We start from the raw sequence: 26,384 nt of genomic DNA on the forward strand, positions 1-26,384 counted from the left end.
CAGGACTGCTAACATGTTTCGGCCCAATTGGCCATAATCATAGCATGAGGATCTAATTGCGGACATCAGATTTAAAACAAGTGTAATAACAAATGATTGGTTAAGAACAAAAACACCATAAAGTTTATGCAGGTACTTATTAACCCTGTGCACACAAAAACACATTTGAAACACTGTATGTGAATAGGAAAACCAGAGAAAGGACATACAAACATCCTATATCTAAAAGGAGTATCTATACTAAGTGGAATGTCTCTAATAAAAAGTTAGTTATGTGCTTAGTTAAAATAACTGGGATACTATCATTCCCAACATATGTACGATATTATAATTATATTTAATTTTATGTTTATTTTAATAAGCTAATCCCCTATATGCAAAATATAACATTAACATAGGGAAAGCCACAATATACCAAGACATTCCCATTACTGAAAATGGAACTAAATTGCACTGTGTCATGAGCTGCACTGTATCATATCAATAATAAAATGATAAATATGAACAGTGCATGTAGAACTACATAGTATGCAGTGGCGTAGCGTGGGTTGTCAGCGCCCAGGGCAAGGCAAGTATTGCGCCCCTAACCCATAGAAACAGGATCATATTTCACAGAGCAGAGTGTGAGAAGGCAGATTTTTTTAGCGCCTTTGTCTCCAAAGGCTAATAGATTACCCTAAATCCCAGCAAACACACAGCACGCCGCACACTACAATACCCCGTGTGCACACAGCTAGGGCTATTAGATTATTGAACGAGTCAGAACTATTTATTTGCAGAGTTGCTACCTGCTGCTCAAATTATCTTTATAACGCATGAGCGGCATGACTCAAGAAATACCCTATTTACTATTATATTATTTACATTTTCCCCAAGTGCACACATGTACTTTGCAGCACGTATCACATATTTAGATTGCTTATTTCTATTAAGATTATACTTATAGCTATCAAGACAGAGGTTAATTTATTCAACGTATAATCTTAATAGAAATAAGCAATCTAAATATGTGATACGTGCTGCAAAGTACATGTGTGCACTTGGGGAAAATGTAAATAATATAATAGTAAATAGGGTATTTCTTGAGTCATGCGAACAACCCCAGGCTGGATTGCTAAAGTGCACGGCCACTTTATAAGTTTTTTTACCTGAGTCTGACTCTGACAAGTGCTTCCTAAATTAAATCCGAATCCGTTCCACTGTCTCTATCAGTCTGTATCCACAGAGCACTCTCGCCGGCGCCGCTCATACCCCCAGCCCTCCACAGACAGTACTGTACATTTGAGAGTCCACCTGCCCCGCCCATCAGAAAAGTTACCGGGCAAAAAAAAACAACGTTTTTTTAATGTAAAATAACGAATTGTCTTGTCAAAATTGTAAAATGTTTTTTTAATAACCCCACATATTTAGTGCACTGTTACCAGTTAAAGTTCTACGGGCTAGGTGGCAGTAATAGCAGCAGTACTCAAAGAGCAAGGAGCCTCATGCCTGCATTGGCTGCTGTGATCCAATAACAACATATACATGCTGATACACGATGTCTCAGTTACTTTGGCACGTGCAGCAGCAGGTATATGTGATTGGAGAAGAATGTGCATCACATGGCAACGTAGGAGCCAATAGAAAGGCATTTTTTTTTTATTTCTAGTACAGCGCAGAGTGGCTCAGGGGTCGGGGGCAATGCGGGACTGTAGGGTGATCATGTCAGTGCGGGACAGACCCTTAAATTTGCTAATAGTGACAGTTGGGAGGTCTGCAATAAAATACATTTATATATATATAAAAAAAAAGATATATTTTTTTTAAAGTTTCCTCCCTTAGTGCTGCAGGAGGTATGATGTGAGACAGTAAGAGCGCAAATTTTGCGCCCCTAAGAATTATGCGCCCGGGGCAACCGCCCCTGTGGCCCCCCCCACGCTACGCCACTGATAGTATGTAGTATAACAAAAGACACAATCTGTTAACACATTACATTTTCAGAGTAGTAAGCCCAAACTTATAAGTTAAAATTAAAAGAAGGGACAAATATGTGTAGAAGGGAAATTTATATTTATTCCCAAAAATTAATGAGGTCATATCTTGAGTTTAAACCGTGAGGTGCCCTGGTTCTGAGATGAAAAATCCAGAACACCTCACGTTTAGCCAAAATGCTGTCAACATCCCCTCCTCTCTTGGGGGGAACCACTTTTTCAATGGCAACCCACCTAAAAGTATTTAGTTTGCTTTGGTGTACCGTAGCAAAGTGTTGTACCAATAGGGAAGTGGATCTCCCTCTCTCCATTGAGGAAATGTGCTCCCTAATTCGTGTATTGACATCCCTGGTTGTGAGACCAGTGTATTGTAAATTGCACTTAATACAAGTTATTAAATAAATAACACCAGTGTTAGTGCAATTCATACAACTCTTAATGTCAAACGTCTTTCCTGTCACCACTGAGGAAAATGTGTCTGTCACTTGTACATAATCGCATGGGCGACATTTGCGGTGCCCACACTTGTACATCTCTTTATGGGATAGCCATTAACTCTGGGGTCTATCCACCTGTTTCAGCTGGGTGGGAGATAGAATATTTCCTAAAGTACGACTCTTCTTATAGCTACACCTAATCCCTTTCTTTACTGCATCCTTCAATTGATCATCTGCTGCCAGCAGAGGAAAATGTTTCTTAATAATGCTGCAAATATTAGAGTACTGGTCACTATAAGTAGTTACAAAATTGACACCTTGAAAGTTAGATTTTGTTTTACTGTGAACTTTATCTTCCAAAAGGGAAGCCCTAGGTATCATCTGCACTTTCTTCCTGGCCTCATTAATGTGATTATTGTTGTACTTACGGTCCTTAAGCCTTTGGGCTAAAACCGGATCAGACGGTGGGCTATTAGCTTGCTGGGGTTGCAGGTAAGTAGTGTAGGGATGGAGGCCTCAGGGTGCCAGCATAGGCTTAGGTCGGCTGGCAGGAGCAGTGTATATGGCAGTGTGGCTCGGCATGCTGTAGGGTTTGAGCTGGGGACAATCGGCTGAGGGGCTAGTAGCACCAATCGGTGGCAAGGAGGTGGTAGCATGGAGTCCCGGAGGTGACGGCGAGCATAGGCTCGTACAGGGTCAGGTACAGGGTTTATGGTACGGGATGGACAAGGCCGTAGTTTACAGGGCTAAGGGAGCAGTCAACGTACAGGCTTTGTCTGGTACTTTTCATGGCCATGGTGGGACAAATGGCGGACTGTATGCTAAAAGGGCTCCACGTGTGCTGGAGCTTGTACTGAGGGCCGATGCTGCAAATTGAAGGAGCCGTTTTTACGGCAGCAGATTCAGCTCATTGCAGGGTGGTCAAGGAGCTGTTTGAGGGGTTGGGCTTTAACAGGGCTGCTGGAGCGGTGGTCAGACATGTTGTGCCTGTTACATTTTTGTGCCCACAGGGTAGCCCCGTGGGATGGAGCATGGCCCAGTCAGGACTTAGGATGCATACAGGAATTCGCATGGGGTGGAGCCTATATGGGAGGCGGCAGCTGGGCTTGAGAAGACGCAGCAGGGTATGGCTGGTGGGGAGGCTTTCCTTGTTGTAAGTAGTATAGTTTGGGAGCTAGATGGCTTGGGGACAGTCGGACAGCGATTGGATCTCTGGGGGATTAGATGGTAGATGCATTAATGTGCAGGCCGGGGTGAAATGAAGAGGCAGAAAATGGTAATTAGGAGGGAAAGTTGAGGGAGACAGCAGCTTGGAGGTTGGAGCGAGGGTTACATTAGGGATTCCTGGAGGTGAGGGGTGGGGACTCAATTTTGGGTCACTGGACATGCATTTCATGGGGGGGTGCAGAGGGGTCATTTAACCCTTGGGATGTGGCTAGGAGAGATTTAATCCTTGTTGGCTTCTAAGGGACTTACTTGGGGGCAGTATATAATCCAGGTAGTTCAGTGGGGGGGCTACAGTGAGTGGAGTGAAGGTGTTTCAAGTAGAAGTTAGGTTCGTGGGGCAAGTTGATTGGTTGGGGGCGTAGTTTGGGGGAACGGGGTGTGTGCAAGGTCTTGCATGTATGGTAGGGGATTTCAGGAGCAGATACGGCAAAAGGGGGAGCTATAGGTGATTATTGTGGGAACAACACGGCAGGGGACCAGTTCCATATCAGCTGCCATATAAGGAGTCTTAGTTAGGAGTCATACAATTATTGACCTACCACCTTGGGAATGGTTCGGGAGGTTTATATAAAAAAAAATGAATTACGGCAGAGTCTACCTAAACTTTAGGTTGCGGGAGTTGCAGGAGGCATATAGAGGTGTCATGAATTGCTTTACATGTCTTTGTATCAATCTAGTTGTATAGGTATCTTTCTTCCTAAGACCGCTATGATTATAGCTTATTTGGTGCATGGATGGAGCTTTGTTTATACGTGTGTCTTTCAATGGTGGGTTTTTAGGGGTATGTGTCCTGTTTGTAAAAAAAAAAAAAAAAAAAGTTGCACTCACTTTCTCGAAGGTTTAGTGTTATTAGGTTTTGCGAAGGTTTGGGGGGGGGCTTCATTCCAGAGCCTTTAGTGGTTTTATTTCGTTGGGTGTTTGGTTAGGGAGTTTTCATGTTGACTCAGTTCTCCTTCTTTTCTGGGGTCGAGTGGTTATGATTCGGAAATCAGTCAGAATTGCTTTGGCTATTTTTGGGCATGGGATTTCGTGTGTATGGGTTATTCAAATTCCTGTTTCTTGGTATAGCTGTATGTATTGATTTAGTTTCTTGTTATATGTGTATATATATATATATATATATATATATATATGTATTGATGGTGGGTAATTTGGTGGCTGGTATGTTCATATGCTTCCCATGTACTTGCATTCAAGGTAGGCGTATATATACCCATGTTGGTATGCTTTAATTTGTTTATGCATTGGCCATGTGATGTGATGGTTTGGTCGTTCTGGTCTGGTGTTCTCTTCTTTGTTTTCCCCCGTTTGAGCTCTGTTTGGAGAATATTGGGAAGCATACTTTATTCGGATATCCTTTAATTTCCATTCCCTATTTCCATGCTTTTGCAAAATGTGCTATTTCTTCCTTTCATTCTTTCTATATGAAATGGAGCGGATTTGTAACCTTGTGGGCAGCGCCAGCAAAGAAATTTGCTAAAGGTGCCATAAAACAGGTTGTGTTCTGTCCATATCCTAAAGGGGAAAGTAAGGTAACATAGTTTAAAAAAAAAAGGGTTTAAAATTGCTGGCAAGTATTTTGAAATAATTAAAAAAAAAAAAAAAAAAAAAAAATATAGTTTAAAAACAGTGCTGTCTGGTGCAGCTAAAACTCCCCCCCCCCCCATATCAGTGTTTAGCCAGAGGCAGTTTATTTCAGATGAATTATCAGCTTCTAGGCATGCTCCAGCAGATAATCCCTATTCACTTCTGAATTTTACCAGTAAAGGTTGCTAAAGTTTCAGCCATAAAAGGAAATAGTTGGGGGGGGGGGGGGTGACGCTAAGCTCTACAATTCTGAAATTAAACTGAAATGGATTAATTACAAGGCTTTGCAGTATAAATTTGTTGGTAAAGTGCTAAAGTACATATTATATTAATTTTCGGCTCTATCCCATCTTGTCCATTTTCCTTTTATATTCTGGCCATCCCCCATTAGATGCGGAGGAATTTTCCGGTTTCCTCCGGGGGAAAGCCATGTAGTCTAATGGGTTTTTTCCTGGCCGTTAGCTTATAATATTGGGTAGATTCCTGAATTTTATATGCCGTTCTGATTGCCATTGTGATATGTTTATTGTTGCTGTTATGATTTTGAGTATTTTTAGTAGGGACCTTGTCATCCCAGTTACCCCTTCTCCAATTCTTATATAGGTAGTCGGAATGTCAGGAGAAGCCTTTCTGGTGCTTGGTGTTATGTTAGCTTTGTTAGAATTCGTTATGGCCAGTGGGTTTATGCAGCAATATCCAGGAGGTGCAACATTCAGGAGTAATTAATTGGTTGTGCTGTTTAGAGCGATTGGGTCATTGTATGGGTTGTTTGTTGGTGTTTTAGAAGTTGCAGGTGGATGAAGCTAAAAGCTGTTGGGGGGAACATGCTGGGAACTGCGGGTTTGTGTTTTTGTTTATTTGGGTTATGGGAGCCGGTGGTGGTCCCCCAGAGGTGATTTTGGGTCGGTTGCGATGGGGATCTGGAGTGGCTATTTTTGATTTGGCTGGGGGGAAGCTTATGCTATCATGCGGTGGCTTGTGAGGCTTAAGTTTATATTTTTAAGGGGTGTTTGTGGGGAACGCTGGGTTTTTTGTTGCTTCCCTTTTTTGGGATCACAGCTCTGTTAATATGGTGAGTTGGTATTTTCATTTGAAGGTGTCCCAATTTTCTCAGTGTTGATAATGTCACGATTTCCATTCATTGCCGCCTGTCCGTGGCTCCCGGAGCTCTTCTGTTGTGATTACGTCACGTTGCCTAGCAATTTGACGTAGACACTCCCTCTGATATCACGGATCTCTCTCTCAGCCTTTAAATCACGGCGGGAGATCTTGCTTGGGGCCCGTTTGTTTGCTAAAGACCTGTCTTCGGATCTGTGAGTACTCAGTTTATTTCAAACTTCCTTCCTACCTTCTGGATATTTACCTGGGCCTGAATTAGCTTATTAATTCTAAGAACTGCATTCTCCGGATTTAATCTCCCTTGTTTGTCAGTCCTTGCTTGCCTCAAATCTTTGCTATCCGTCTTAAAAGAATATTATCTTTATTTGTTGTAAACCTGCAAAGAAGGAGCATGTATCTTTTGTTTGCTAGTAACCTGTTTAAAGAGATATTATCTTTATTTGTTGCAAACCTGCAAAGAAGGAGCATTCATCATTTGTTTGATGCTAACCTGTTTAAAGGGACATTATCTTTATTTGTTGCAAACCTGCAAAGAAGGAGCATTTATCATTTGTCTGCTGATAACCTGTTTAAAGGGACATTATCTTTATTTGTTGCAAACCTGCAAAGAAGGAGCATTTATCTTTTGTTTGCTAACAACCTGCTTAAAGGGACATTTTCTTTGTTTCTTGCTAACCTGCTAAAGAGGAACAATTATCATTTGTTTACTGATAACCTGCTTAAAGGGACATTATTTTCAATTATCATTTGTTTGCCGATAACCTGCTTAAAGGGACATTATTTTATTATTTCCAGTTATCAAGACGATATACAGAGTTACTATTTCTTTTTGCAGAACCTTGTATCCTGCTTATTTTGTTTCCTGAGTGGGTCACGTCCAGGATATTCCTCAGTGTGCTAGCGTGTGTTCTACTTTTCACGCTAGCGGTTGGGTTAGATCCTGGGCTGACTATATATGGCTGACAATACAAACAGGCCAAAAATGGACCCCACTGAATAATCCATGGCCGTGGCTCACCAGGGACAATTACTGGGATCTCATGCTACCCACTTGCAATCTTTGGACTCTAAGCTAGATCAAATAACTACATTATTACAGAGCTTGGTTGCTCCTATTCCTCCCAATCCTAATCCTATTGAGGCTTCTCCTCCTCCAATTCCCAATAATCAATTACAAGGGCAATTGAGTCCCAGGATACCTCTTCCAGACAAATATGATGGGAGTCCTGAAGATTGTAGGGGTTTTCTGAATCAATGCCGACTTCACTTTCGCAACAGTATTACCCTCTTTGCTACTCCCTCTTCTAAAATTACATTCCTCATTTCTTTAATGAAAGGAAGAGCTTTGGCCTGGGTATCACCTTTGTTAGAAAAGAATGATCCTTTACTTCAGGATGTGGATGCCTTTCTCTCAGTATTCTCTAACGTGTTCGACAAACCTGGAAGGTCTTCCACTGCGGAAGCCTCTCTTTTAGACCTACCACAGGGTGGTCAACCTGTGTCTCAATATGCCATTGAGTTCCACACTCTTGCATCTGAAACTACTTGGAATCAAGGAGTTCTTAGAGCAGCTTTTCGTAAAGGACTTTCAGAACGTCTCAAAGATGAATTGGTATATCGGGAACTTCCAGAATCCCTTGAAGCCTTGATAAATCTTTGTATCTGTCTCGATTCCAGATATCGGGAACGTCAACAAGAAAGAGAAAGAAATCAGAAGTCCTCAACTCGAACCCCTTTTCGTCTGGCTCCTCGTTTTTCTAACCCAGTAATGCCAACCCCTCCCTCTCCTGATCAGGCTGAACCTCTGGAAGTAGGAACCATAAAATTAACAGAAACTGAGCGTTTGAGAAGACGTTCTCTTGGCTTGTGTTTATACTGTGGCCTTAAAGGGCATTTATTAAGGGATTGTCCTACCAGACCAGTAAAAGCCAGGGCTTAACTTCTGTCCAGGGAACTGAGTTAAGCCAAAAAGAAGTTCATTCCCTCTATAATAATCTCTTTGTTCCAGTAACTCTTCAAATTGGTCGTAGCAAGATACATACCCAAGCTCTTATCGATTCTGGCGCAGGAGGAGTGTTCATTGACTCCACTTTTGTGACTACTCACACGATTCTCTTGATAAGAAAAAAGTTTTCAGTTTCTGTCTCTACCGTTAGTGGAGATCCTTTGGGTTCCGGATTCATCCAGTTTACTACTAAAACCATACTTTTTTTCCGTCAGAGTACTTCATTGTGAGAAGATATGTTTTGATGTTATTTCTACTCCTCAATTTCCCATAATCTTGGGTCTTCCTTGGCTTCAATTGCATAACCCTACCTTTTCTTGGACCCATGGGGAACTCACCTCTTGGGGGTCATCATGCCATACTAATTGTCTCCAAGAACTTACTAAGTTATCACTCACTATTGCTCTCACTTCCGACACTTCTGGTCCTTTACCTATGCCTTACCAAGATTTTGTCAATGTTTTTTCTAAGAAAGAAGCAGAACGTCTTCCTCCTCAGTCTTCCTCCTCACCGTCTATTCGATTGTCCCATTGATCTCCTCCCTGGGGCTCCTTATCCTCGAGCCAAGACTTACCCACTTTCAAGGCCTGAAAATGTAGCTCTGGAGGAATATATTAAAGATAATCTGGCCAGAGGATTTATTTGACCCTCCTCATCTCCTGTATGGGCTGGATTCTTTTTTGTGGGAAAGAAGGATGGCGGCCTGCAATCTTGTATCGATTACAGAGGGCTAAATCAAATTACCATCAAGAACAGTTATCCTTTACCCCATATTCCTGAATTATTCACGTATCTTCAAGGTTCCACATATTTACCAAGCTAGATCTTCGTGGTGCATACAACCTCATCCGTATGCGCAAAGGTGATGAGTGGAAGAAAGCCTTTAACACTCAATTTGGGCAATATGAGTATCTGGTCATGCCTTTTGGGCTGTGTAATGCCCCTGCTGTTTTTCAACACTTTGTAAATGAGATTTTTCTGAATTTTTTGAATATTTTTTCATCATTTACCTTGACGACATTTTGATTTTTTCTCAAAACTACCAAGATCATATACATCACGTCAGGAAGGTACTTCAACGTTTAAGAACCAACCATCTTTTTGCTAAACTGGAAAAATGTTCTTTTCATCAAAGATCCATACCCTTCTTGGGATATGTAATCTCTGAATCAGGTTTTGAGATGGATCCAACTAAACTTTCTGCCATTTAGGATTGGCCTAGACCTGACTCTCTTGAAGCCCTGCAACGTTTTCTGGGTTTCGCCAGTTATTATAGGAAATTCATCAAAGGATTTGCTACAATTACGTCACCTCTTACGTCTCTCACCAGGAAAGGGCAAAATTGTAAAGAATGGCCTCCTGAGGCTGTTAACGCTTTCGATTCTCTCAAAGAAGCCTTCTCTTCTGCACCTATCCTCCGTCACCCAAATCAGGATTTTCAATTCATCCTAGAAGTGGATGCTTCTTCTGTTGCTGCTGGGGCTGTTCTTTCCCAACGAATACCTGACACAGGAAAGATTCATCCTGTTGGATTCTTCTCCAAGAAATTCACTCCTTCTGAATTAAATTATGACGTAGGCAATAAGGAGTTGCTTACCATTAAAATGGCCCTGGACGAATGGAGGCATTGGTTAGAGGGTACTTCTTTACCATTTACTATACTCACTGACCATAAGAACCTTCTGTATCTTCAAACAGCCAAACGACTGAATTCCAGACAAGCACGTTGGTCCTTATTCTTCTCATGCTTTCATTACAATCTGTCTTATATACCCGGTTCTAAGAACATCAAAGCTGACGCCCTTTCCAGACAATTTCAAGATACCTCCACTCCTGAGTCTGGTACCATTCTTCAACCTCATAAGGTCTTAGCCCAGTTATCTACTACTTGGTTACAAGAATTACAATCTGCTCAGAAGAATCTTCCTTTGTCTTGTAAACCCCCTGATGGCCTACTCTTTGTTCCTGAACGTCTTCATTCCAAGATTCTTTATTGGGCTCATGATAGTCCTCTCTCTGTACATCCTGGCATCAGTAACACCGCTCGGAATCTCAAGCAACATATCTGGTGGCCTACTCTCTCTCAGGATGTTAAAGATTATGTCTCAGTGTGTACGCAGTGTGCCACCAATAAGATTCCTCGTCAACTTCCTTCTGGTTTGCTCCAACCGTTACCCATTCCTCATTAGCCTTGGACCCATTTATCCATGGATTGTATTACAGACCTTCCTCTTTCAGCTGGAAACAACACTATTTGGGTGGTTGTTGACAGGTTTTCTAAGACAGCACACTTCATTCCTTTACCTGGCTTACCATCTGCCAAAAGACTTTCTGAACTATTTCTTTCACACATTGTGAGATTACATGGCTTCCCTCTGGATATCGTTTCAGACCTTTCCTTTTCATGCAGCCTATGGATTTCAACCCAGAACATTTCCTCTTCATACTTCTTCCACAGAAAATCCTGCTTCTGATCTATCTGCCAGGAGGCTAACTCGTCATTGGAGGAGGATACGTCTTCTTCTTTCCAAGGCTTCTAAACGTTATAAGTTCTTTTCTGATCTTCGACGGAAGAAAGCTCCCAAATATCAGCCTGGTTTTGGGTCTCTTCGCGTCATCTCCGTCTCAAGCAGCCTTCCACCAAATTGGGCCCACGGTATGTGGGTCCTTTCCGGATACTGGGTCAAGTATGTTCTACTGCCTACCGAATTGCTCTGCCCAAGACTCTCAAGGCCCATTCTGTATTCCATGTGTCTCTTCTAAAACCTATGTTGTCTAATAGGTATTCTAAACCTATGTTAAAGCCTCCGCCTCTTCTGATTCATGGACAACCTGAATTTGAGGTCAGTCACATTCTTGATTCCAAACTTCGTGGCAAACAATTGTACTATATCATTCATTGGAAGGGTTATCCAGTTACAGAGCGATCCTGGGAACACGCTTGGCAGGTGAATGCCCCTGCCTTGGTTAAGGCATTTCACAAACTTCATCCTTCTAAGCCTGGTCCTGTCCTCCGGAGGGGCCCTTGAGGAAGGGGTACTGTCACGATTTCCGTTCATCGCCGCCTGTCCGCAGCTCCCGGAGCTCTTCTGTTGTGATTACGTATTTTCTGATACTCCCTCTGATGTCACGGACCTCTCTCTCAGCCTTTACATCACGGCGGGAGATCTTGCTTGGGGCCCGTTTATTTGCTAAAGACCTGTCTTCGGATCTGTGAGTACTCAGTTTATTTCAAACTTCCTTCCTACCTTCTGGATATTTACCTGGGCCTGAATTACCTTATTAATTCTAAGAACTGCATTCTCCGGATTTAATCTCCCTTGTTTGTCAGCCCTTGCTTGCCTCAAATCTTTGATATCCTGCTTAAAAGAATATTATTTTTATTTGTTGCAAACCCGCAAAGAAGGAGCATTTATCTTTTGTTTGCTAATAACCTGTTTAAAGAGACATTATCTTTATTTGTTGCAAACCTGCAAAGAAGGAGCATTTATCATTTGTTTGCTGCTAACCTTTTTAAAGGGACATTATCTTTATTTGTTGCAAACCTGCAAAGAAGGAACATTTATCATTTGTTTGCTAATAACCTGTTTAAAGGGACATTATCTTTATTTTGTTGCAAACCTACAAAGAAGGAGCATTTATCATTTGTCTGCTGATAACCTGTTTAAAGGGACATTATCTTTATTTGTTGCAAACCTGCAAAGAAGGAGCATTTATCTTTTGTTTGCTAACATCCTGCTTAAAGGGACATTTTCTTTGTTTCTTGCTAACCTGCTAAAGAGGAACAATTATCATTTGTTTACTGATAACCTGCTTAAAGGGACATTATTTTCAATTATCATTTGTTTGCCGATAACCTGCTTAAAGGGACATTATTTTACTATTTCCAGTTATCAAGAAGATATACAGAGTTACTATTTCTTTTTGGAGAACCTTGTATCCTGCTTATTTTGTTTCCTGAGTGGGTCACGTCCTGGATATTCCTCAGTGTGCTAGCGTGTGTTCTACTTTTCACGCTAGCAGTTGGGTTAGATCCTGGGCTGACTATATACGGCTGACAGATAATAGCGGATGAGGTAGCTAAAGAGCTATGTTGTGGCTTTAATAATTCAAATTTTCATGTTCTTTGCAGTAGGAGAATATGCCAGTGTACGTCATAATAAATCGGGTTGAGCCTGCGGGTTTAGTCAAATTTTTTGTTATCACAGGGGTGAATGTGAATGCTTTGTTACGTTATTGCGGTACGTAAACCATTCACCATTTCTTGGACAGACCATTGAAATATTAACACTTTATTCTTTTATCTTCTATAACCCACTGGAGTGTATTTCTTCTACATGCGGAGGTTGACATAGCTCGGCCTCGGGGCCAGGAACTGTCAGGAGGGGAGGGGATCCCGGTGTTGTAAACTAATTCAAATGACAACATAAGGTTAAGGGAAAACATTTTTGAACAATTTGACACACTCCGGTGGGTGAGGTGGATCAGTGGGAGTGAGTAAAAGGGAAAGAGAATGTTTATGTGGACTCCCCCTTTTAAGAGTAGCCCTGTAGCGTTGGCAGTGTGGCGTTTGGGTTGTATTTTGTGGTTCTGCCTCTGTGGTTTGGTTCGTTAAGTTGGATGGGCTTGCATATTCATGTGGATTGGTTTCTTAGGCAATTAGTCCTGGTTGTTCCAGTCTATTAGTAATAAAATAAAAAAAATAAAAAACCTAGCCTGTGGTTGTATATTGTTTTTGTTTCATTCCAGGTTGGTTTTGCAGTATAAATTTGTTGGTAAAGTGCTAAAGTACATATTATATTAATTTTTGGCTCTTTCCCATCTTAAATTCTGGCCATCCCCCGTTAGATGCGGAGGCATTTTCCGGTTTCCTCCGGGGGAAAGCCATGTAGTCTAATGGGTTTTTCCTGGCCGCTTGCTTATAATATTGGGTTGATTCTTGAATTGTATATGCCGTTCTGATTCCCATTGTGATATGTTTATTGTTGCTGTTATGATTTTGAGTATTGTTAGTAGGGCCTTGTCATCCAAGTTACCCCTTCTCCAATTCTTATATAGGTAGTCGGAATGTCAGGAGAAGCCTTTCTGGTGCTTGGTGTTATGTTAGCTTTGTTAGAATTTGTTATGGCCAGTGGGTTTATGCAGCAATATCCAGGAGGTGCAACATTCAGGAGTAATTAATTGGTGATGCTGTTTAGAGCAATTGGGTCAATGTATGGGTTGTTTGTTGTTGGTGTTTTAGAAGTTGCAGGCGGATGAAGCTAAAAGCTGTTGGGGGGAACATGCTGGGAACTGCGGGTTTGCGTTTTTTGTTTATTTGGGTTATGGGAGCCGGTGGTGGTCCCCCAGAGGTGATTTTGGGTCGGGTGCAATGGGGATCTGGAGTGGCTATTTTTGATTTGGCTGGGGGGAAGCTTACGCTATCATGTGGTGGCTTGTGAGGCTTAAGTTTATATTTTTAAGGGGTGTTTGTGGGGAATGCTGGGTTTTTGGTTGCTTCCCTTTTTTGGGATCACAGCTCTGTTAATATGGTGAGTTGGTATTTTCATTTGAAGGTGTCCCAATTTTCTCAATGTTGATAATAGCAGATGAGGTAGCTAAAGAGTTATGTTGTGGCTTTAATAATTCAAATTTTCATGTTCTTTGCAGTAGGAGAATATGCCGGTGTACGTCATAATAAATCGGGTTGAGCCTGTGGGTTTAGTCAAATTTTTTGGTATCACAGGGGTGAATGTGAATGCTTTGTTACCTTATTGCGGTACATAAACCATTCACCATTTCTTGGACAGACCATTGAAATATTAACACTTTGTTCATATATCTTCTATAACCCACTGGAGTGTATTTCTTCTACATGCAGAGGTTGACATGGCTCGGCCTAGGGCCAGCACCTGTCAGGAGGGGAGGGGATCCCGGTGTTGTAAACTTATTCAAATGACAATATAAGGTTAAGGGAAAACATTTTTGAACAATTTGACACACCTCACCGGCGGGTGAGGTGGATCAGTGGGAGTGAGTAAAAGGGAAAGAGAATGTTTATGTGGACTCCCTCTTTTAAGAGTAGCCCTGTAGCGGTGGCAGTGTGGCGTTTGGGTTGTATTTTGTGGTTCTGCCTCTGTGGTTTGGTTCGTTAAGTTGGATGGGCTTGCATATTCATGTGGATTGGTTTCTTAGGCAATTAGTCCTGGTTGTTCCAGTCTATTAGTAATAAAAAAATAAAATAAAAAACCTAGCCTGTGGGATTGGGATGATTGTGGTTGTATATTGTTTTTGTTTCATTCCAGGTTGGTTTTGGTTTTGTATGTTTGTTGTAAGGGGGTGCTGGAATTAGTGTAATGGTGGAGCATCAGTTAAGGCTTTGACAACCCAGGTTTGATTTGCATTTCTGGGACATCAATCTTTCTTTCCCATTTTCCTAATTGAATTTGGTTTGGGTATTGGTTCCAGATAAGATAGCCGAGGTTGGGTTCGGGAAAATCTCTGTCTCTTTGAGACTTGGTGGAATATGTGGCTCGTTGTATTGGGTGGTGTAAGTTCCAATTTGGTTTTTGTGGGGCTCGCAATGGTTTCTTTTCCTCCAGGTGGAGGTACCTTGATGGTTGTGGTTGGCCAGCTTTCATCTCATAGCGGGGTTATAAAGGCTGTTGGTGGTGGTGCTCGACGTGGTGTCGAGCCATGGTGGGGGGTGTTTGCCTATTTTGTGGTGGTCTCAATCAGAGAAGATTGTTGGTACCTCCTGTTTGATTGTCAGGGGAGAATTTTATACAATGGGGCGTGCCCTTCTTAGTAGTAGGAATGGCATGTGTGGTGGATAGGCAAGCATCCCGGGGTTTTATGGATATGATTAACTTTCTATTTGGTTATGTTATTGATATATTATTTATGGTGTTCAATAAAACAAGCGGCGGCCTTTATAACCCCACATTCTTGTGTCATGCATTTATTTAAGCGGAACGTAAGTGTCTAGTAGGGGGTCAAGAGGAACCTTGAAGGAACAAATTGAGTAAAGGGTTCCTTGACCCCCATGGAGGCCAAGTGAAGGGGTCATATAGGGGCCAGTAGGTGTAGGTGGGGGAATGTAAAGGAAGTGCGGCAGTCAGGGTCAGACCATGCAAGGAGAAGCTGATGCTTCCTGCGCACAGCGGTATGGCGGGACCTGTTGAACGGCAGGTAGTTTTGTACCTGTACTATGGTGGCTGCATGTCAGGAGCTGTTTTTCTTGGCCATTGCAGGGTGGACCCATGGCAGGGTGGATCACGAGGATGACCGGGAGCATCGAATGGCGACCAGAACATGCAAGGAGAAGCTCCCACCCTCCCCTTTTTGTTTTGTTTTCTAGGCGGTTAGAACAGTATGTCGCAGCTTGGGGGTGGCGTGGGTGTTTGCCTATTTTGTGGTGGTCTCGATCAGAGAAGATTGTTGGTACCTCCTGTTTGATTGGCGGGGAGAATTTTATACAATGGGGCTTGCCCTTCTTAGTAGTAGTAAAGGCACGTATGGTGGATGGGCAAGCACCCCGAGGCTTTATGGATATGATTAACTTTCTATTTGGTTATGTTATTGATATATTATTTATGGTGTTCAATAAAACAAGCTGCGGCCTTTGTAACCCCACATTCTTGTGTCATGCATGTAATTTTATTACAAGTGAAGCCTAAAAATGTTTTGTGCTGTGATGTGCTAACATTGCCAGGGCCCAATCCACTGGGAAGGGCTCAAAGATATAAATATGTGTGCATATTTGTATGTGTGTATATATATATTTACATGAAGTATGTATGGGTGTATATACATATATATATATACACACACACATATATATATATATATATATATATATATATATATATATATATATATATATATATATATATATATTCATCTGAATCCATTCCTGTCGTATACCATATCCCTTTAAATTACTGTTAGTTTTAAGGTATATGATATAACAATACAGTATATTATGTATTTCAGCTAAGTTTGTTAATTAAAATAAACATGCACATTTTCGGTGTGTTTTTATTTTTAGGAAAAAGATTTCCTCTATGAGATATTAATATACCATAGAAGATAGTTGCCACAAGTTTTTTGTTTTACAATAGTGGGTTTTTGAAACATTGCACTTTTTAATACGTGTTCTTAAATGAAGATAGCTTTTTTATCTTTATCATTTTTAGCCGCTTCAATCATGCAACTGTAAAGTAAGTTTACATTGCGCTAATATTGCAGTTAACTGTTTGTTTGGGGCTGTGCATTTGGGCATTACCTGAACCCCAGGCTTGAGTCATCCCTCTTACTGGGATCTCTCTGACTCCCCACCCTGGAGATTGTGTTGTTTTTTTATGGGGTTGGGATTCTGGCAGTTACAAAGCTGTACCATGAAGCGTAGGAAGCAATAAAAGTGATATCTGTCCCTGGTGTACACAATCGGATGGTGTCATGTGCTGGACTCAAACCTGGTGCAACTGGGCAAGGCCAAAAGCAGCACTATCTTTCTATTATCATAACTTGTTATATGCACTGCCTGCATCAATCACATTATCACTTATACTAAAACGTAGTGTAACAGCACCAACCCTGGACCCTGTGCTTTGGGGGTCCTCTCTACCATGCTTGTGCTATGAAATAAGGGGGCTGGTCTGGGGGGCCTAATAAATGTGTCCGGCACAGGGCGCTGTAGATGCTAAGGGTAGCCCAGACAGCTACCATTATGGTCACTATGTGTAGAACATCATTTGTCTAGCAGAATAATAATAATAAAAATAATAGGTTTTCTCTCAGTTTATTGCACCAATAATATTGTAGACTCTTACTCATATCTAGAATACACTATGGGGCCCATTTATCAAGCTCCAAATGGAGATTGTGCCCATGTCTAAAGACCGCTGCGCCATAACCCTGTCCACCTGCTCTGAGCAGGCGGACAGGAATCACCGGAATTCAACGATCAGGTTGATTCAATACGATCGGGTTGATTGACAACCCCTGCTAGCGGCTGATTGTCTGCGAGTCAGCAGGGGGCGGCGCTGCACCAGCAGCTCTTGTGAGCTTCTGGTGCAATGCTGAATACGGAGAGCGTATTGCTCTCCGCATTCAGCGAGGTCTTGCAGACCTGATCCGCACTGTCGATCAGGTCTGCAAGATCTTTGATAAATTGGCCCCTATGTATTATGACTATATATCTTTTTTTTTTTTTTTCTTTATTGAGAGTATTCAAGATTACAAGTATGGAATGCACGTAGTACACAAGTATAGGAAATGCCCAAGTAAATGTGTTGAAAAACAATATATATGACCACCTGTTATAAAGCTTATGTAAAACATCACTTCTCTATTACATAACATGTTGAAAAGGAGTAAGCAAAGCATAACAAATATGACGGGTAACAGTAAAGCATATTGAACAAAGCAATAATCAAAGAAAATATGTTATTTTATATATTTATAGTCTGCTAAAGGTTTCTTGGTAGAAAATACTTTTATGAATGCCAATATGCACGCACAGTATATAAAGCTCAGAAACGCTAGGGGGGTGAAAATATATAGAGAGTAGTCATAACCCAGTTTACTTATAAAATGAAAGCTCTTGAATTATGAGCAGGAAGATTTAATAAACCTCTATGGTATAGCAACAGACTTTTATATAGTCTTAAATAACCAATACACACTAATTCTACATTCTGCGCATATTGTTTCAAGCTCGCCTAAAATGGAAGTTAAGAAGCAGCAGTCGTAAGGCCGCTGCTCCTTAACTTATCTGCCACCTTTTAGGTGGTGGACTGAAATCTGAAATGATCAGGATGATTGACACCCCCTGCTAGCGGCTGACTGGCTACTGGTAAGCAGGGGGCGGCATTGTGCAAGCTTGTGCAATGATAAATGCCAACAGTATATGCTGTTGACATTTAGCAAGGTTGAGTGAACATGATTCGCTACAGCAAATCATGTCCGCTTGACCAATGTTAAATCTTCCCCCTAGGGTCAGTAGATAAACTTTATTTTTTATAGCCAATTTGTGAGTAATATCTAACATAAAGGGGGCTCAAGGGAAAATTTAAATAAATAAATAACAAATCTTAAATGGTAGGTGGTCCCTGTGGCCACTGTCCCGGATGCAGACCGTATGGTCACCAGACACCATGGCTAGTATGGAATATATAAATGAAGATAAGTCAATGAAACTAGTGATCTTTACAGTCGGCTGCTAGTTAGGATACATTAAGAGTGAGACATATGACTGAGTAGAAGCGTCTATAAGCATATATGTAAATAATGCAAAAGGGTTAAAAATTAAAAAGGCATCCTCAGGAAAGTAACTGCACAATGAAAGAAATTCACTGATAAAGAACTGACCATAGGGTATGATAATCCAGCAATATAAATTTTATGGATTGCCTATCCAGGACATTATGTTATGCATAGCCTATTTATCTTGGTTTGGGATGGAAGAAAGAGATAGTGTCAATGGGCGCGATCAAATATACAGCGCAGGTTTCGGCGCAAGCGTGGGAATCCACGCCACCCGTAATTTCACCTCGCACATCGGGGTATTACATATACTGCGCAGTTAAATGCTAAACTGGCGTAAGTAGGACAAACTGGCGATCTTCTGAAATGTGCGCAAATACACATTTTAGTCGTCGCAAGTAACTTACGCCAGTATTTTGTCCACGGAAAGTATCAATATAGAGTAGTTTATGCAAATTAGGCTAACACTCGTAAAAATGAACCGCAATTTCATATGAAAATGCGACACGTAATTACGCTATTCAAAATTCATATATAAACCCATATATAAAGAGATGAAGGTAATACAATTATGATTTCCCATTGTTCTCTTCTCCAAGTATTGTTGATTGTTTTGAGAACAAATTTTAAGTAAATAAGCAAGTATATGTCCACAATGTGATAAAGTACCTACAAGCTCAATCCTTTTGATTATGTTGTGCCTTCAAACTATTTCATATACACAACTAAACCTTAAAAAAACAATATCATAGTATACTGTCCCTTTAACCTTGAGATACTGCTTAAATGTATGTGTTTGTTAAGGCTTCCAGGGAGTTACTTTGCTTTTTATATCAGTGCAAGGGTTGCTGCTCCTGCAATTTGTGGCGAGATGAGAAAGGAGTAGATTTTCTGAATTCTGTGCGCGTAAGTCCTTACGCTGTATATTGGATACCAAATTGTGCGTCTGTTCTATGTTAGTCTATAGGTAAAAAAAATACGTCCGAAGGGTGAAATATACATGCGTAACTTGTATGCTACGCCGTATATGTAATACCAAAATCGCGTAAAATCTGGCGTCGCCGGCTTTTGCGGGCGATACTGGTTGGGGCTGGTATCATCAAAGATTAGCTTGTGGGGCCTTTTCGGGTTGAGGATGGAGTCAAGCTCAACTCCCAGTCCTACTGCCAGTTTCTGGAAGACACCTTCTTCAAGCAGTGGTACAGGAAGAAGTCTGCATCCTTCAAGAAAAACATGATTTTCATGCAGGACAATGCTCCATCACACGCGTCCAAGTACTCCACAGCGTGGCTGGCAAGAAAGGGTATAAAAGAAGAAAATCTAATGACATGGCCTCCTTGTTCACCTGATCTGAACCCCATTGAGAACCTGTGGTCCATCATCAAATGTGAGATTTACAAGGAGGGAAAACAGTACACCTCTCTGAACAGTGTCTGGGAGGCTGTGGTTGCTGCTGCACGCAATGTTGATGGTGAACAGATCAAAACACTGACAGAATCCATGGATGGCAGGCTTTTGAGTGTCCTTGCAAAGAAAGGTGGCTATATTGGTCACTGATTTGTTTTTGTTTTGTTTTTGAATGTCAGAAATGTATATTTGTGAATGTTGAGATGTTATATTGGTTTCACTGGTAAAAATAAATTATTGAAATGGGTATATATTTGTTTTTTGTTAAGTTGCCTAATAATTATGCACAGTAATAGTCACCTGCACACACAGATATCCCCCTAAAATAGCTATAACTAAAAACAAACTAAAAACTACTTCCAAAACTATTCAGCTTTGATATTAATGAGTTTTTTGGGTTCATTGAGAACATCGTTGTTGTTCAATAATAAAATTAATCCTCAAAAATACAACTTGCCTAATAATTCTGCACTCCCTGTACATTAAATGAAGTATTAGTAGTAGTAAATCAACTAGCCAAAAACAGTAAAAAAACTAGAGTTCTATTAAAGAGCATTCAACTCCTTTGTAGCATTCAATATTTTCTATATGCAAGCAAATCAAATATTCAAGAACAAGAAGAAGAAGTTGTCAACTTGGCCCACTCCATATCTGCATGAGGCATACAGCACACCAGATTTCTGCAGAGGTATCTTGTAAAGTCTAGATATCTCTAGTTTGTCAGCTATGAGGTTGGCAGATATCGGAGAACATTTATGCCAGAATGGTAGAGAGCCCAGTAGTAAAATCGCCTCATGGTGTTGATATAGAAATGATTAAATAAGGGTCAGGGGACCCTCCTCTACACTCTTTGCTGGAATGGACTCTTGCATGTCAGAGTGATTGAGAGTGGTCGCATACCTCAGTTTCTGCAGCTCTGGTAGCTCCTGCAGATTAGTTGAAGTAGAGATCAGCAGTGGGATACACAAGGGGCCACATACAGGCTCTTGAGTAGACATAGATAGGGCACTAGCTAATAGAGTGGGAGCTGCGCTGTCTTCGGTAAGGTTCTCCAAGTAGGTTATAGTTACTGACTCCCTCCTCATCTCCTTCCATAATGCCTCAATACTTCATTAAGCACATCATTGACAAAGACAGACAGAGGCATGGCGGCCATGGTAATTGTAATACCTCTGATGTTGATAGGTATGGTTATGAGTGAAATGCATATCTATAAAATTCTAGCGATGCAGCGTTATTCTTGCTGTAAGTTGTGGCGGGGGGGCAGAGGCGTAACTAGAAACCACAGGGCCCAGGTGCAAGAACAAGAAGGGACCCCCCCCCCAAAAAAAGGTGAATTTGATACATTTTTTTTTTTACATTTAACACAGGAAGAAAACAAAGTGAATCAGATTACATGTCTGCAAAAGGGGGTACCCTGTGCCCACAGTCTGTGAGATGGTCTGACCCCCATATTACTGTATATAGTGACACTGTTTAACCCACCAGTACTGTATATAGTGAGTTAGTGACACAGTTTGTAATCTGCCGGTGAGATGGCTGGCCTGACCCTACCCGCCCCAGTACTTTATAAAGTGACCACAGTAGTCAGTGACATGGTCCACCCCCCCCCCCGTACTGTATATTAGGGTTGCCACCCGTCCCTTAAAATACAGAACACTTATAAGTTGCACATGTTGCAGGGTGTGCAGGGAGGAATATGAATAGTGCTGTCCAGAAACATGTTCCTCCCTGCACACCCTGCAGCATGTGTAACTCATAAGTGTCCAGGAAAACATGGCTGAGGTGGCAACCCTAACTGTGCATAGTGGTACTCTATAGTTATATGTTTACCTCCTGCCTCCCGTGCTGTAGTAACAAGGTCTGTAATTTGCTGGTTCCACAAACATACACACACACAATCACATATATATAAATACACACATACACACACGCACATAAATACCAATGGGTAAAACAGAAACACTAATCGCTGTAGTCAGAGACACTAGTAAAGCATCATGTCACACTCACATGATATCAGTGCAGACGGGGGAACATCAACGTTTTTATTGAAAAAAAAATAAAAAAAATGTTTTTGAAGCTGGGCCCCCACCCTCAGGGGCCCAGTCGCAGTTGCGACTTCTGCACCCCCTGTAGTTTTGCCCCTGGGGGGTGTTAGGAGACATGCTTTAGGCTGCCAACAGAGTCTCACTAACACTCCAGATTAGGGCTACTATATTAAATGTTAGGATTATCAGTCGGTTCAACAGTTTCTGCTAAGGCTTTTTCTGATAGTGATGCAAGCAATGGCACAGATATTTCCTGATAATCTGCGGATTATACAGAAAGTTTGAAGAGCTCCTAATCTTGCTTCCTTACATGGCTGCCACCAGGACACACCCACATGACTATATATCTTGACTTGTAATGTCAATAAAACTGTGTAATAATTAAACAAAAATATAAATACTCACATAAAGCCTGCATACTGTGGGATTATCAACATCCCCCCAGATTCTTATTGCACTATTATAAAGCTGCACAGATCTACACAAATCAAACAAAATAGGAGTAAGCTGGGGCTTGATTAGCTTGTGCCATTTCTCAACAACTACTACAATGTTATTTGACAAGATTGTATTCTTATATTTACAGTTATATCATTGCTCTGCTAATGGCTCCTGCATATTATTACAACAGTATAAGATTACCCCGTAGCTACCTTTATAACACAAACCTGCATTTTCCCCAGCAAGGAAATCAAAGAGACTGTAGGATAATAGACTTAAATATTTATTTCAATGATATAAAGATCCAAGTAAGAATTGACAGCAGATAAAAAAAAAAAATACATTAGTGCTCTGTACTATATTTAAGAGCTTACAAGCAACACTTTACTGTTGTCAACAGTTTTTTTTGGCATTTCTGTAACTTCATGGAGTTCTAATTTGTAACAAAAGATTAAAAGGTTAATGGTGTATTTTTTTTTATCATTCTGGCCAACATTGCAATAGACACTCGCTTACTGACAGCAACTGGGCTTTAAATAGCATAAACACATTAAAGGGGCAGTCTACTTTAGAATTGTTATTGTTTAAAAACTAACACCTAGATTTAGAGTTTTGCAGTAGATGGGGTGCGTTAGCTACGTAGTTTTTTAATGCGGGTATTTAGAGTTTATAAACAACCTTCTAACGATACTCCTAACGCGTGTATTTCACACGCGGAATCCCGCCCGCGTTAGACAGTCTCCCATAGAGATCAATGGAAAAACAAACAAACACGCTTTTTTCATCTAACACTCGATCTCGCGAGAAATACGCACAGCTCGGTCATATGACGTATCCCACAAAATGCACAACAATTACACGCCGCAAATGTCACAACAACAATCACTAAACAAAGCACATAAGCATTACACATTCAGAAGCAGGGGGGAAATTTAATAAAATAAAATACAGGGAATACGCATATCATTTAAGATGCGGAAATACGGAAAATAACAACAAGGAAAAAATAAATCACAATCATACACTAGCAAAATACTCGCATTCAATATTACTATATATTAGGACAAACATACATATACAACACTTCACTAATACCACACCATCGCAAATTAACATTTAAACATAATACTATGGGACAATGTTATAGAAAACGAGCACTATGACATCATCGCATTCTACACATTCCACAAATACTAACTCGAAATGAGCATGCGCAAATTCACACACCTAATACACATTGCACAAATACTAATTACTAATAAAGCACACCTGAACACAATTTACAACGCAAACCGGTACATCATTAAACATTTACACAGGGTATATAAGCACCACACAAGCATGGCTTCTTTGACTGTGTTGCTGGTGGGTTTTTGGAGATTGGAGCTTAGAGATTTTGTGCATTATTGTGAGTGAGTTAGTGTTAGTGTGAGAGAGTCAGTTAGTGTTATCGTGAGTGAGTTAGTGGGAGTTAGAGAGTTAGTGGCAGTGTGAGTTAGAGAGTTAGTGGTAGTGTGAGTTAGAGAGTTAGTGGTAGTGTGAGTTATTGAGATTTAGTGGTAGTGTGAGTTAGAGAGTTAGTGGTATTGTGAGTTAGAGAGTTAGTGGTAGTGTGAGTTAGAGAGTTAGTGGTAGTGTGAGTTATTGAGAGTTAGTGGTAGTGTGAGAGAGTCAGTTAGTGGTAGTGTGAGTTAGTGAGCGACAGTTGGTTTGCATGAGTGTGCAAGTGCTTTTTCTGTACACTTAACACATTTACACGCAAACACATTCAATACATACATACACTTATCAATAACACTACATACACTCCATACCCCATACCCTCTCATACTACACTCCATACCCCATTCCCTGTAGTCCCATTCCCTTTCATCTCATTTACTCTTATCCCATACCCCATCCCCATCCCATCCCCTAGTTACATTTAGTTTACATATCCTCCTTTTAGTCTTCTTCTTCATTTTGTTTATTTAAATACTCCTTACCCTCTTTTATTTATATCCCTTTCACACTTTCAGCACTTTTTTGGTCTTTTTAGTTCTTTATTTTGACCCCCTTTCATTTGATCACACTCACTTTTTGTTTGCTTATTTGGGGTTTAGTTTAGGGAAGAGATGGAGGGCAGGCAGGGGAGAGGTAGAGGGGGGAGGAGAGGGAGGGGGAGAGGAACAGGGCAGGAAGGGGGGCAGGAAGGGGGGTGGAAGCGGTGGGTGGACCCAGCCACTTGGTTCAAGATGAACAAGTGGCTGGGCCCAGTGGCGGACAGAGTAGGGCTTCACAGTCCGGGAAACAGAGGGCATCGTCACAGGGGAAGGCCAAGGCAACTAGGGAGGCAAGGTTTTCTATGGAGGAGAAGGAGGCCCTCGTAGAAGCCTATATGGCCAGGTATAGGAGGCTGCAGCATCAGAAGACCACCCCGACTGAGAAGAGGAGGCTCTGGCAGGAGATAAGGGATTTAGTCAATGCAGTGGGTGGACGGAATAGAGATATGGACTCTATTAAACATCGCTACCGAGACTGCAAGATGGATCTTAAGAAAAAGTTAAGCCGGGAGTCCCAACATGCCGCAGGAACCGGTGGCGGCCCTACACTGGAAATCGATTACTGCCGATGGGAGGAAATGTTGCGTCCCAGCATCTCCGAGGTGGATATAGTCGTATCGGAGGAATCGATACCGGGAACCTGCCATTCTCATCTGACGGTAAGCTCATTTAAGAATAAATTAACATACGAATGTATTTCAAGGGACACTATACGCAAACATTTCCTTTCATGATTAAGGTAGAGAATACAATTTTAAACAACATTACAATTTACTTATATTACCTAATTTGCTTCATTATTTAGATATACTTTAATGAAGAAATAGCCATGCACACGGTGAACCAATCACAGGAGGCAGCTATGTGCAGCTACCAATCAGCAGCTACTAAGCATATCTAGATATGCTTTTCAGCAAAGAATATCCAGATAATGAAGCAAATTAGATAAGAAAAGTAAATTAGAAAGTTGATTATAATTGTATGCTTCTAAATCATGAAAGATAAAAAATTGGTTTTCATGTCCCTTTAAGGATCAGATTAATGCTATTACGCTGTTTACACGCATTCACAATTACTTTGCGGTTACATTAGTATCTAGGCTATAGGTTAGGTGTGCATTGAAATAGACTGAAAACAAACGCTAAAACATAGAAACATAGAAACATAGATATTGACGGCAGATAAGAGCCATAGGCCCAGCAAGTCTGCCCCACCTTACCTAACAGTATAAACTTATCTAGTTCGTAGGATAGCCCTATGCTTGTCCCATGCATTTTTAAAGTCCCCCACAGTGTTTGTTGCTACTACCTCTTGAGGAAGTTTATTCCATAAATCAATCACTCTTTCTGTAAAGAAGTGCTTCCTCAAATTACTCCTGAATCTACTACCCTTTAGCTTGAGCTCATGACCCCTTGTTCTTGAATTTTCCATTTTATGTAAAATACCCACAGCCTCAGTTTTACTAAACCCTTTAATGTACTTGAAAGTTGCTATCATATCACCTCTTTCCCTTCTCTCCTCTAAGCTATACATATTTAGGTCATTGAGCCTATCCTGGTAAGTTTTATTTTTTAGACCATGTACCATTTTGGTAGCCCTCCTTTGCACACATTCAGATTGACCAGAGATATCGCAAATACGGTTTAGAAAATGCGGAAATCGTATTGATTGTTAGATTTCAAAGTGGATTAATGAGGCTGCATTTGTAATTGTATCGTAAGCTAAGTAATTTAAAGCTTTATTTGTAAATATGCTAACATATACATTTCTTTCTTTTTCAAATATACAGAGTCTGGGGAGGAGGCAGCACAGCAAATACCGGCTCCTCCTTTTCCCCGGGATGAGAGTGG

Source organism: Bombina bombina, chromosome 1 (genome assembly GCF_027579735.1).
Source record: "Bombina bombina isolate aBomBom1 chromosome 1, aBomBom1.pri, whole genome shotgun sequence".
Taxonomy (NCBI): domain Eukaryota; kingdom Metazoa; phylum Chordata; class Amphibia; order Anura; family Bombinatoridae; genus Bombina; species Bombina bombina.